A 15,063-nucleotide genomic window follows, 5' to 3' on the forward strand; every position below is an offset into this window, starting at 1 on the left:
GGTCACGCCGCAATCCCTTCTCCTCCATTCTCCTCTCGGGATCTTGGGCACGCACACACACGCGCCCGGCGTGAGTTTTAAGCCACCGGGTCCAGGACACGAACTGCGGTCGACTACGTGGGAGTCCAGCGACATAGCCATTACGCTAACTGCTGGTTCCCGCTTCCATGTTCTTTTAAACACACATTTTCAAAGACAAGAAGTGAAATTAGTAGCAACAGAACCTACAACAAAGTTTTTTTTTAAGAATTTTTTTTGCCCAAAATGCAAGGATTGATTAATGTTGCTTTGGCTTATGTTTTGTCTTGCTTTACCCATCTCACTGCCTTATTGAACTTGATTGTGATAGCTGAAATAATTCCACGTAATCTTGGTTGTTTGATATGTTCTTTTTTTAAAAAAACGACAACAGTACTCTATCCAGGTATAATTCGCGTATGATAAAATTCACATTTATGTATAGCCTAATGACTGTACAAACATGTGCGTATGCGTAAATATACGGTGTATATATACTTATTTATGCTAATAAAATTTAGATAAAGCAGATAGATTGATGAAATATACTTTAAGGATAAAAGTATTAATGGCTGTTGTTGAGTTAAAATAATTTTATACCAAAATCAGGGAATACTATAGATCAATATCCCTTATGAACAGATTAAAAAAAAATAAGGAAGACATTTACAAACTAGGCTGGCTTGCTCAGTAACATGCTGCCCAAGTGGTGTAGATGGGTCCATATGGAGGACCACAGGTGAGGCCCTTGTACGTACCAGGCATGTGTGGCCCTGATCCTGGCCCGCTGAGGAGGCTAGGGAGACTGTGGGGTGGGAATAGCCCCGCAGAGGTTGTCTTCATCTCTCTCTCTTTGCCTGTATTACAGTCTCATAAAATAAATGTAAAAATTTAAAACTAAATAGCACAACATATATCATGCTCAAGTTGAATTTATTTTAGGAATGCAGATTGAGTAAATGTTCTGAAGCCTATTATTCAAATGCTACCTTAACAGACTATGCAGAGAGAAACCATATAATTATTTCAATATGTAAAGCAAATGTGGAAAAAGTTATAGAGGTTTACTAGAAATAATTATGGAATTTCAGGTTGGATGAAAGAATTAAACGTAAAAAACAAAACTGTAAAACTTTTAAAAGAAAACAAAGGAAAATAAATGATTTCAAAAGAGGCAAGGATTTCTTTTTCTTTTTGTAGAATTCTTTTAATTTATTTAATTTTATTTATTCATTCATTTATTTTAATTTTTTTTTTGGGGGGGAGAGGTTTTTCTTTGTGCTATAGGACGCGTGCGCTCACCAGACAGACATAGAGACAGAAAGTGAGAAATCACTCCCCAGAGGGGATGGCTACGCCGCAATCCCTTCTCCTCCGTTCTCCTCTCGGGATCTTGGGTACGCACACACACGCGCCCGGCGTGAGTTTTAAGCCACCGGGTCTGGGAGCAAACCGTAGTCAACTATGTGGGAGTCCAGCGACATAGCCATTATGCTAACTGCTGGTCCCCGCATTTATTTTAATTTGACCAAAGAGAGACATACACACAAACACAGAGGGAAAGTGAGAAAGCAAGTCACCAGGTCTGGGACTTGAACCATGGTCGGCTATGTGGGAATGTCCAGTGCCTTAATGACCATGCCAACTGCTAGTCCCCAGGATTTCTTTTAAAAGTCATCTGGAGCAAATCATTAAAGAAAAAACTGATGGGACCAGCAGTTAGCGTAATGGCTATGTCGCTGGACTCCCACATAGTTGACCGTGGCTCGCGTCCCGGACTCAGTGGCTTGAAACTCACGCCGGGCGTGTGTGCGTGCGTGCCCATGATCCCAAGAGGAGAATGGAGGAGAAGGGATTGCAGCGTGGCCATCCCCTGGGGGGTGATTTCTTGCTTTCTGTCTGTCTCTCTCTGTCTGTCTGGCGAGCACACGCGCCCTATAACAAAAACCTCTCAAAAAAAAAAAAAAAACCCTGATATTTTGCAATATATACTTACATGATTGATTCTGTTCATCAATAAACCCCCAGAGTCATAAACTGGGAGGAAATTATCTGAGACACACTATACGTAACATATTATTAGTTTTCACAATATAAGTAACTCAAAATAGAACTTAAAAAACTCAAAATCACTACAAAAAAAGACAGAAGACCCAATATAAAAACATGGGTAAAAGATATAAATGAGCATTTCACGGAAAGGCAGCAGGATACGTGGCAAACAAGAATACATGGCCCCCTTTTCTCCACACCTAACCAAGATTCCATGGGGCTGTGGGGGGGTGGCCTTCCAAAAGTTCATGCAAAATCAGTATTATGAGAAAATGCTACATGGATTTCAGACGTGTTGCACCAAAATAAACTCATGCTTTAATTCTATTTTCCACAAACTTTTTGAAGTTCCCTAATACAGCTGCTAAATCCAGCTCTTAATATGGATTAAACTATAGACGTCCACATTCATGTTAGCATAAACTTTTTGCGGTGTGCTTCTTTATAATAGATGCATCTCTAAGTAACACTTACATGATATATATATATTTTATATCTATCTATCTATATATACAGATATCTATCTATCTATATAATTTAGAGGTTTTTCACTATAGGGCATATACGTTCACCAGAAAGACAGAGAGAGACAGAGAGACAGAAAGCTAGAAATCACCCCCCAGGGGGGATGGTCACACTGCAATCCCTTCTCCTCCATTCTCCTCTCGGGATCTTGGGCACACATGCACACATGCCCGGCGTGAGTTTTAAGCCACCGGGTCCGGGACTCAAACCGCAGTCGACTACATGGGAGTCCAGCGACATAGCCATTACGCTAACTGCTGGTACCCTACATGATATTTTGAAAGAACCTATTTTCTGTATACTTCAGTTCTTAAATACAACTGAGATGCAGACTTTCAATTCAGAATCCATGGCAGCTTGTTTATAATTTTACTGTAAATTTTCTTTTGTAAAAAAAATCTATATTTTCCTCATGTCTACCCTTTGTAGGACCTAGCTTTTCATGAAGAGTAACTCTGTAAGAAGGGGCAACTGGGAAAGGCCTAAAGCCTAGTGGTTAAGGGAACAGAATCTCACATAGCTGACCGCAGTTCAAGCCCCAGCCTTGGTGGCGTGAGAAACATGCGGGGTGTGTGTGCACATGTGCTGGCGTTCCCTGTGGGACGAAGAAATGAAGGAGAAGGGGTTGTTATATGATCACGCCCCATTGGAGGGTGCTTTCTCTTTTCCCTCCTTGTTTCTCTGTGGGGAGCATAAGTGCCCTCTGGCAATATAAAATAAATAAATAAGCATTCAAAAAATATAGACAAGGAATAGCTTCTCAGTCAGCATGGAGGAGCTGCCATGTCAGTGCTCCCTAGGACTTACACTTCACTCAAAAACTGCCTGGGCTGGGACCAGCAGTTGGCATAATGGCTATGTCACTGGACTCTCATGTAGTCAACCACAGTTCGAGTCCCCAACCCGGTGGCTTAAACTCATGCCAGGTGGCCGGGTCCGTGTGCGTGTGTGCCCAAGATCCCGAGAGGAGAATGGAGGAGAAGGGATTGCGGTGTGGCCGTCCCCCCTGGGGGGTGATTTCTCGCTTTCTGTCTCTCTGTTTCTCTCTGTCTTTCTGGCGAGCACACAAACCCTCTAGCAAAAACCTCTCCAAAAAAAAAATAAAATCTGCCTGGGCTTTATTCCTAAGAAAATAAACAGAACTTAATACGAGCCAAGCAAAACTGGCTTCTCTTCTGGAACGTTCCTGTGCTCTTGGTGGTTAAGCTCATTAGTCTGGCAGGTAACAACAATTAAAAAAAAAAAGGAAGGATTTCTTTCAAAAGGTGGTCATGCACGCCAAATAGCCTGGATTGCCAACGAGCTTAGCAGTGGCAGAGAGAAAACAGAACCATGTGTTTATTATCCAAGATTATTACATATTTTAGTTTCTCTGTGCCACCTCTTATGTAGAGAGGCTCAAACTCCGAAACATGCAAATTAGCCCCTTTATGTAATTGAACGCTTATAGTTAATAATTCATGCAACCATTTATTTTAAAGGATACCACACCCACTTTTCAAAAGGCCCAAGGCAGTTTACATATTAACACATAGTTCAAAGGCTCGCTTTTGTGTCCAGATACCAAATAAAAACGTAAAGCAATTGGCGCTATCAAGGACGAGTCATCGTCACCGTCTGGTGTTCTGGATGGCTCCCCGCCTCAGACAGCTGCTCCTCCCTGCAGTCTGTTTTTGCCTCCCTACAATCTTAAGTGGAGGCTTTTTGCTTTTGAACTTTCCTCTCAACCGCAGAGGCTGGCTGGACTTGTCTGGCAGAATCGGGATAGTGGGGAGGGTGAGAGTGGACTTTGGGCCTGACTGCGGAGGCTGGAATCAAAGCCACCTACCTTGGGCAGTCACTATCTCAGAGCTTTAGCGTCCTCATTTGCAAGTTGGAGGTAATTATAGCGTTTCCCTTGCAGATAAGAATCTCAGGCGTTTAGTGTATGTAAAGTGCTTAGACTAGAACCTACACAGTGAGTAATAACCGCTAGCCTTTGCTCATTTCTTAGTTCTCAAGTCTGTGAAAATCCTTCTTCCCTTGAAACTTCTGCATCCACATTTACTATCTCCCACCCCTCTTACTATTTTTTTTAAATAAACAGTTCATTTTAATTTAATTTTTTTTTCCAGAAAGTACATGTGCTTCCCCAGAGGAAGACAGAGAAGAAAGTGAGAAGGCCTTAACTATCTCAGATCTTTAGCGTCCACATGGGGATGGTCATGCTGCTATCCTTTCCCCTCCGTCTGTCGCTCCTTTCAGAATTTTGTGCATGCATGCACATGTACTCAGCATGTTTTTCAAGTTGCTGAGCCAGGGCTCAAACCATGCAGCCATGTACAATCCAGTCGTCTAACCACCCATGCCACCGTCTGGCTTCATTCCTTACTATTGTTCTCACCATGCCCTGGTATATAGAAAGTACTTTTGGAACACAGCTGCGATCTCTCCATCCCAAATCTACCATAATCCCCGTGTCTTCCATGTTCCACGTGGATGAAGCTCCCTGCATCAGTGCCTCAGCTTCTTCACCACCGATCACCTCCACCTCTGCACAGACATCAGCAGCTCCTCCTCCCTCTAACGATCACCTCCAGCGATCCTACTTGTAAACTCTCCCAGCACGCTGCCAACTTTCTTAGCACCAGCCCCTGTTACCCTCATTGCTCCAACTCCACCTGATTACCCTCCAGAACCGTGGATCAAGCCCTACCCTGTGTCTCCCATCGGGTTTTGCTGCCTTCTCCGATTGTCGTGGTTCAGCACTTCCACCTGTCCTTTTCAGTCATACCTTCAACATCTCATTCCTCTTGCTTTGGTTTCATTTTGCAACACTGATCTAAATGCGGATCTATCTGTCCTTCTTGTTGAAACCACGCTGAGTAAATCACTCAGTTGTGTGCACCGGAGCCATTATCTCCTGGTCTCTGTCCTCAGCTGAACCCTCACGACATAGCCTGGCGGCCTCCTCCAGGTCTCTCGCTAGCTTTGCATTCTTTGTCAACCTCATTCTCCACTACTCTCTCATCACGCGTACCCAGCCACCAGGTTCTATCTGAACTCTTTTTAAAATATCTTGTGAACCTAAGAGCCCTTCTTTATTACTTTTCATCAGCTCTTCTGGTGTCTCCCCACAACGCCCCAATATTTTCGCAGGTGACATAAGGATCTTCCAAAGGGCAAGTACTGTTATGTTCCCTCAGGTCTCCACGCACCTCATACGCTACCTCCTTTGCCTTTGTTTTCTTTATCTACTTGGGCAATTCCTATTGATTTGTTGAGGGTTGGTTGGTTTGTTTGTTTTTCAGTTCATGCCACTTCTTGTCAGCTCTGTTGTGGAAACTTCTCTGAAGTTCCTCTCAGACTCTACCACCAGGCGATTGAGTGTCTCTTGGTTCTTCTGTAGTACATCTGCCTATCCAATTTCTTGCCACGCTCACCAGCACCTGGCACCCAGGAAATGGTTAGTGAATTGATGAATAAGGTAAGGCATCTTATTTTCATAAAATCACAACAAAATCTGTAATAGCGTTTCATTAGAAAACATTGCCGGAGGGCTCCAGTACTCACCAGCAAAAGAGAGAGAGGAGAGAGGAAAAGCACCCCTCAATGGGGCATGGTCATGCCATAATTTCTTCTCTATCACTCCACCCCACTGGGATTTGGGGTATGCAGCATGTTTTGTAAGCTTCTAGGACCTATTCAAACCGCATGGTTGGCCAAGTGAGATCTAGCTATCTTAACCACCAGGCTAGAGCGCCAGCCCATAGCATTTCACTATATATGTCCATTGAGAATAGAGACCACAAAATTGGTGGAGTTGGTTTTGACAGAGTCAGTGTTACAGAGCGATTGACACTCTAGTTAGCTGGTTTCTGAGCAGCAGAACTCTAAAGTAACTGGCTGAGCAAAACCAAGGGCCTGATTGGTACCTGCCATTCACTGAGCAACCATAGAGCCCAGCAGTGCGTCAGGATCTAGGGCTGTCTTCTCATCCATCTTCTGGCAGTGAGAGGGTGTCACAGCTGTTCTGGGTATTGCATTCCCATGCAGCTCATAAGAGGCAGAAAGATTCATTTTTCTCTTCCATTTTTGTTAAAGAGACAATATTTCCCTCCAATTTCACTGGTCAAAGCCAGGTCACATCCCCACCCCTAAACTGGTCACTGGCATGGAGGATGGAGGCGTTATTTTGGCTTAGACCAAAGAGGGTTTTCCCAAGTCACTTGAAAGCACAGGACACCAGAACACCAGTCACGCCGCAATCCCTTCTCCTCCATTCTCCTCTCAGGATCTTGGGCACGCATGCACACATGCCCAGCGTGAGTTCTAAGCCACCGGGTCCGGGATGCAAACCGCAGTCGACTACGTGGGAGTCCAGCGACATAGCCATTATGCTAACTGCTGGTTCCCAATGATTGAATGTTAAGAAAAGAAAGAAGAGAAAAAATAAACATAAAAATAAAGCAAAAAATGTTTTTGGACACTGTCAGGCACTGTAACAGGGATTCAGTGGCAAACAAGACTGATACAAATCCAGAAGCACTTTTGATTACTTTGGCAATCAGTTTTTAAAGAAACCCAGTGTTTTCAGAAGTATTTATGACTTCTGGAGTTTTATATTTAATATGTGAAGGATTAGACGCATTTGCTTTTTTTCCTTTGGATTTATTCTATTTCATTAAGATTATTTTGTCAAGAAAATTTAAAAAAAATAAAGTAAACCACAGACTGTGAGAAAATCTGTTAAAGTTATGTCACACGAAGAATCTTTATCCAAAATATACAAAGAAAACTTAAAATTGGGCAACAAGAGTACAAACCACCCAACCAAAAAGTAGGCCAAAGAACGTAGAGATAGCTCACCGAAGAAGATATGCAGATGGTAAATAGCCATATGACAAGGTGCTCCACATCGTATGTCATCAGGAAATGCATGTTAAACGAGATGCCCCCACCCATGTAATAGAATGGCCCAAGTCCAGAGGGTGACAGCAGCAAATGCTGCCAAGGATATGATGCCACAGGTCTCTCACTCACAGGTGGTGGGAATTCCAAGTGGTGCAGCCACCTGGGAAGACAGTTTAGCAGCTTCTTTCAAAACCAGACATTCTCTTACCCAGTGGCCCAATAGTCATGTTCCTTGATATTTACCCAGAGGAGGTGACAACCCATCCACATGACAGCCTTCAAAAGGATGTTGTAGTAGCTTTATTCATAATTGCCAAAACGTGGAAGCAACCACGATGTCCTTTGGTAGGTGAATTAATAAACTGTGTTACATCTAGACAATGGAAAATTATTTAGCACTAAAAAGAAATGAACTATCAAGCCATGAAAACATACAGAGGAACCTTAAGTGCATACTGATAAGTAAGAGAGCCAAACTGAAAAGTCTACATGCTGTGTGATTCCAACTGAACAGTATGCTGGTGGTGTATCTATGAGATTGGGGGTAGGGGGTGAGGAGGGATGAATAAATGGAGCATAGAGGGTTTTCAGGGCATTGAAATCACTCTATGATACTATCATGGTGGATACCAGTCATTATTTCTTTGTCCAGACCCATAGAACAGCACCAAGAGTGGACCCTAATATGAACTATGGGTGATAATGAGTGAGAATGATGTGTCAGTGCAGGGTCATCAATAGTAACAAATGTGCCATCATGGCGCCCATTGCTGATTGGAGGGGAGTTTGTACATGTGTGGGAGCAGAGGATACTCGGGGATTATCTATACTTTCTGCTCAGTTTTACTGTGAACCTAAAACTCTATAAAAAAAAGTGCATTTATGTAAAACAAAATGATCAGAAACATATTTTATGAGTGTATTGTCACTGTGATTGTTATTCACATTCCTAAAGATGATTGACAAATGCAAATATTTTAAAAAGTGGGCAACCAAGACAATATCCAATACAATCTTGTAGACCGTAATAACCCAGATGTAACAGTTCAGTCAACCCGTCTGAGTAGTCAATACATGGTCTAAAGTCAAGTCAGATCTACTTAATGCGGAAGGTTAATCTCCACATAATAGTTACAATCAGGTTATTGGAACAATTCTCCAACCCATTCCCCTTAATAGTTTTTCTTTTCCATTAGTAGTCTTTCCTTTCTTTTCTCTTTTCTTTTCTTTCTTTTCTTTTCTTTTCTTTTCTTTTCTTTTCTTTTCTTTTCTTTTCTTTTCTTTTCTTTTCTTTTCTTTTCTTTTCTTTTCTTTTCTTTTCTTTTCTTTTCTTTTCTTTTCTTTTTTTTTTTTTTTTTTTTTTTTTTTTTTTTTTTTTTTTTACAGTGTCACAGGCCAATGCACATGCCTGGTGTGCTTAGGGAGGTCCCAGGATGCAGACCCAGGCCCTTTCCTTGCGGGTCCCAATTGTGTTACCACTAGTACTGCCACTTGGCCCCAACAGGTTTTCCTTTATTTAGTCAAATAAACAAGCTTATCAAGACTGCCCTCTCCAAAAAACACCTATATAATACCTATTTGAAAATGTAAATTATTTGCTTAAAGCTACTGTAAAACTCTTAAGTTACTGCTGGTTCAATAGCAGATTAAGGAGTCTCTCTTCCCTTCTTTTGCATGCTTGTGTGAGATACAAGAATAAAAACGGTTTTAGAACAGGAGATCTAGAAGGAGCGAAAGAAGGAACAATAACATCAGGGTTGCAGGTCCGGGGGCCTGGTAAAGAGGGAGACGGATTTTCCATACACCGAAGCTCACTTGTTTGTCATAATGTATCTTGATTATTTATCACATGTCCACATGACATGTAACCTCCACCTGTCAGGAAAGAGATTGCTGCCTGCGTCTTTGAAAATTCCCTCCTACCATCTCTTAAGCATTACCATTCCCAGGACCAGCAGTTAGCATAATGGCTATGTCACTGGACTCCCATGTAGTCGACTGTGGTTCGAGTCCTGGACCCAGCAGCTTAAACTCACGCCGGGAGCGTGCGTGTGCATGCCCAAGATCCTGAGAGGAGAATGGAGGAGAAGGGATTGTGGCATGGCCAACCCCCTGGGGGGTGATTTCTCGCTTTCTGTCTCTCTGTCTCCCTCTGTCTTTCTGGTGAGCTCACACGCCCTATAGCTAAAACCTCTCCAAAAAAAAAGAAAAAAAAAAGCATTATCATTCCCAATGAAGGTAACCAGTATCCTCTTTAGAAAATTATTATTCTTCTCTGTAGTTTTACCAACTAAGTGTGCATCCCCAAACTCTAATTTTGTCTGCCTTTTGAACATCATATAAATGGGATTCTGTCACTGAACCTAACTAGGTATGGACCAAGAATCAGTTGCTGTATTTGTTCCTAAACCTTTCTCTGTGAGTATTCATTTCACTATAAAAAGGTTTTGAAAAGTGTAAGTATCCCAAGATACTGAGTTTCCTAAACTTAATCTTATGTACCATAAGGTGGAAAATAACACAGTCTGTCTCTAGTTTTCACTCTTGGTTAACTCAATCCACAATTTCTGTACTAAGAACTTTGTCAATTTGTTTGTTTATTACTGGTGATGTCAACTAGGAGATAGCTAGGTTTCCTCAAAGAGCATCTCCCCATATGTGTTTGGGGATGGGCTTTTATAGAGGACTAATTCCCACCCCAGTCTTCAACTAGGTCATCTCACACAAATAAAAGATTAAAATTTGTGTAGTTACAGACCACAGGTGGCACGAAGGTTAAGATGCTGGATTCCAGATGGCTGACCCTGGGGTCTGAATCCCAGACCCTGTGGCTTGAAAAATCACAGTGGGGAGACCAGCAGTTAGCGTAATGGCTATGTCGCTGGACTCCCATGTAGTCGACCGTGGTTCGAGTCCCAGACCCGGCGGCTTAAAACTCATGCTGGGCGTGAGTGAGTGCCCAAGATCCAAAGAGGAGAATGGAGGAGAAGGGATTGCGGCGTGGCCATCCCCCCTGGGGGGGGGGGGATTTCTCGCTTTCTGTCTCTCTATCTCTCTATGTCTGGTGAGTGCACGTGCCCTATAGCAAAAACCTCTAAAAAAAAAAAAATCGCACTAGGCATGTGTGCATGCATGCCCAAAATCCTGGGAGGAGAATAGAGGAGAAGGGATTTAGGTGTGGACATTCCCCGGGGGATGATTTCTCACACCCCCCTCCCCCATCTCTGTCTCTCTCTGACAAGCACATGTGCCCTATAGCAAAAACAAAAAGCAAACGAACATGTGTGCAGTTCTGGTTGGTTAATTCGAGCAGCAGTCCCGTTGATCCACTAGGCTTTCTGTGCAAATGAACAATTGAACCGGGTACAGTTCTGACTCTTAGTTGCAGTATTTTTACTCCCTCTTTGTGGTGGGGGTCAATTTTAGGTCACTCAGCCTTCTCAGAGCATGTGCCCTTCAAGCACACTTCAAAACAGCAGTTAGCACTAGGGTTTTCTTATTTAGGCCAGTTCCAGCTGGTTATGATTCCGCGATGTATGCTTTAGTGCTTAACTTTTTCCATTCACCATTGTGTTTGTGAGATTCATACATGCTGTCGAATATAGCTGTAATTTGTTCAAATTTCATTCCTGTATAATGTTCAATTAAAATAACATACCACAACTTGTTGATCATTTTACTCTCCAATGTCTTAAAAAGCAAAAGAAGTTTTAACTTCTTTTTTCTAAATGCCAGAGGGTATGTGAACATGTGCATGCGTGTGTGTGTACAAGACGAGAGAGAGAGAAAGAGAGAGAGAGAGCGTACAAGACGAGAGAGAGAGAGAGAGAGAGAGAGAGAGAGAGAGGAGAGAACAAGTACTTCCTAATGGGACCTGCTCATACCACAACCCTTTTCCCTTCAGTTCTCCATTCCTCAGGATCCCGGGCACATGCATGTGTACTCAGCATGTTTTTCAAGCTGCAGGGGCTGGGACTCAAGCCTTGGTTGGCGATGTGAGATCTATCTACCTCTAAGTAATGCTTAACTGCTCTGCTACAGAGCTGGGCCCTTTAACCTCCTTTTATAACTCTGTAGCCTCTCATTGTGGTGAAGATAAAGGAATCTCTTTTTAATTTATTACCTTTATTAATTGAAGGGAGAGAAACAAAACCCCTTTCAAGTTCAGTTCAATGTGCTCCAGAGAAAGGTTGACTGGGGTGAGCTGGGTCTGATTGCCTTGACAGAGAGGAAGGGTGAAGGGAGAGCCAATGAGGTGTCTTCCCCTACTTTTTCCCATTTGAGAAACACTGGAGGCCAGGCTTCAAACCAAACGGCTCTGATTCCTGTCACTAAAAGAAGAGTAAGCAAACCAAGACTGTGTGTGCAGAATGAATGCGCTTGGAAAGAGAACACAGCAGATGTATGTTTACAGACATGCAAGGCTTTACTTTTAGCTACTCCATTAACTCTTGCTACTGGTTGATATATTTGCTGTGTTTTGGTCATAAAACCAAAAATGGTTAGTTAGTCGGAGGCTCTACTTCACTACAGAGAGGGTCAATGCTTTGAGTTGAGCTGAGTTATTGTTAAGTAGGCATTCAGTCTCCTCCACCTTCACCTTCCTTTGCACTCAGTCATGCGACATGCTTTGGCCACTGGGAAATTAGCAGGTATGATAAGCAGTTCTCCAGCCTAGAAAAGAGTGACCCCTAGTTGACTTGTGTCCTGTCATTTTTGACCCCAAGATGAAAAATGTAGAGCCGGCTCAAACCCAGCTCAAAGCCTAGAGCCAAATCTAGTCAATCCACAACTCGGAGCAGAGCAGCCCCACCTACTGAGTCTTTATCAGGCTTCTGAAGTGTGGAGAACGGGTGTGAGCATGAGTGCTTGTTGTGAGTCACTGGGTTGCGGGGAATTTTGCCATTCTGGTGGCAGTAACGATTTTATAGCTATAATCAAAAGTATAAAGGTCAGGTCACTACCGCCGCTCTCACAGTGATAGACTGCGACCTTAGTCTGCCCTAGCTCTATGAAACCAGGGATCGGGACTTCGTAAGTTCTGAATGCTCAGGGGACTCTACCAGAGCCCAGTGAAATGTGAAGAAGGGGACTGGTTGGTTGGGGGGAGTTAGTGCAGAGGAACTAGGATACCCCTCGAAGGGACTGCTTAGGCTGTAGCCACACCTGGGAAAACGGCAGAGACTGCACCTGGGTTCTCAGTAGGCCTGCTATTCTGGGTGTACTCAGAAAGGTGGGAGATGCCCTGCTTAGGAGGGAGGTACACAAAGAGTTAGGAAACAGGTAAGTTGTTTTTAACAGCCCGTTGTTGAAGTCAACAGAGCTATAGCCTGAGAAAAGTGTAAATGTAGAGGTTAAAAACAGCATATATGTGGAGAAAAGGTAAATTTCATATACTGCTGGTGGGACTGTAAACTGGTCTAAACACTGTGGAAAACTTTGGAGTGACTGGGAGTGACTTTGGAAGATAGACACCTATTCAGTGTAGCTAAAGATTCTCATGATGGGACCAGCAGTTGGCGTAATGGCTATGTCACTGGACTCCCACGTAGTCGACCGCGGTTCAAGTCCTGGACCCGGTGGCTTAAACTCACGCCGGGCACGTGTGCATTCGTGCCCAAGATCCCGAGAGGAGAATGGAGGAGAAGGGATTGCGGCGTGGCATCCCCCTGGGTGGGGGGGATTTCTCGCTTTCTGTTTCTCCATCTTTCTGGTGAGCGCACATACCCTATAGCAAAAACTTCTCAAAAAAAAGAAAAAAAAAGATGCTAACGTTAAGACCCAGTGGTTTCACTGCTAGGTACGTAGATTAGCCCAATGGTCTCCACACCTGAGTGCGTATTTCTGCTTGTAACAGTGATGGGGAAGTGTTCATGCCATTTAGTAGGTAAGAGCCAGGTGTCCTATATATTCTGAAACTTGAAGGATGGTTTCACTTAAGAAAGAATTGTCCTACATCCTTAATGACTTCAGACAGTCTAGCAGGACATTCGTGTTGGGAACCCATTTACAACTATCTAAGAGTACAATGTGACACTCTTAGATATAAATAAATATTCTTGAAAGGTTTTACGGACAAAATTTTTCAAAGATGCAACTATTAGAAAATGGAAGATTGGGAACACCAAAGCCCCCTGCCCAGCCTGGAGAAAGGGAGAAGGGCTGCTTCCCTCTTTAAGACCACTGCCCCAGTTCTTGCAGTCTCAGAGTTAGAAGGCAGAAGGGGCCACCTGACTTGTGTTGATGCTGCCCTACTCTCTGCTCATCCAGGAACAAAAGGAAAGCAGGGCTTCCTGGCCAAAGCTGGTCACCCAAGCTCCCTGCCCAGCTTAGAGTGTGGGAGGTGGGGTTGCCGTTAGAACTTTGGCTACCACCTTACTTTCTTTTCTTTTTTCTTTCTCTTTCTTTCTTTCCTTTGTTTGTTTGTTATAGGGTTTGTGTGCTCATCAGAGAGAGAGAGAGAGAGAGAGAGAGAGATAAAGAGAAGTGAGAAATTACCACCACCCTATCTCAGGGAGATAGCCACATCACAATCCCCTTTCCTCCATTCCTCCCTTCTTCTCCCATTGGGATTTTGGGCATGCACACACAAGTGTCTGGTATGATTGTCAAGCTACCGGGTGTTAAATTCAAATCCAAACCTCAGCCATGTAAGATCCAACTGTCATAACCTCCATGCCACCTGCTGACTCATCACCTTACTTTTTTATCTTTCCGGTTCAATCCCCAGCCACACTGGGACCAGAAAGAGTTGGGTATTCAGTAACCAAACAGCTGAATATAGTGAGTTTCTCGAAGAATTCTCTCTATACACTCACCCCAGCAAAGAAAGGAGAGAAACTCTTGTTCTGAAAATCTGAACACAAAACTCTCACTGTGGATACCACACTGCCACCCACAGTAGAAGAGCAATACTGGACAGAGCTAACTGGGAACTGCCAAACACACAGTTATAGAGGCCTACTCCAAAAAGGGAGCGAGAAGTGGGTCCATCACCAGATGACTAAAAGTCACAGCAGTATCTCAAGAAATATGAGAAAATAAGAAAACATTCCCCTCTAAGGGAACACAATAATTCCTCATCAACAAAGATAAAATACGAGGGATCAGCAGTTAGCATAATGGCTGTGTCACTGGACTCCCATGTAGTAGACCGTGGTTCAAGTCCCAGACCCGGTGGCTTAAACTCACGCAGGGCGTGTGTGCATGCGTGCCCAAGATCCCGAGAGGAGAATGGCAGAGAAGGGATTGTGGTGTGGCCATCTCCCCTAGGGGGGTGATTTCTCACTTTCTCTCTCTGTCTTTCTGGTGAGCACATGCACTCTATAGCAAAAACCTCTCCAAAAAAAAAAAAAAAAAAGATAAAATACAAGAAATCACAGAAATGCCAGAAAAGGAATTCAGAATAATCATAACTAAACTCAATGAGATGAGAGAGAAAACAGACAATTATTTCCAGGAGATGAGAAAATATTTCCATAACTTGAATGAGGAACTCTCTAAAGAGACAGAAACCCTGAAATATAACCAAACAGAACTTACAGAGATAAAGAATATGATGCAGGAAGTCAAAAC

Source organism: Tupaia chinensis, unplaced genomic scaffold (genome assembly GCF_000334495.1).
Source record: "Tupaia chinensis unplaced genomic scaffold, TupChi_1.0 Scaffold148680_1, whole genome shotgun sequence".
Lineage (NCBI taxonomy): Eukaryota > Metazoa > Chordata > Mammalia > Scandentia > Tupaiidae > Tupaia > Tupaia belangeri.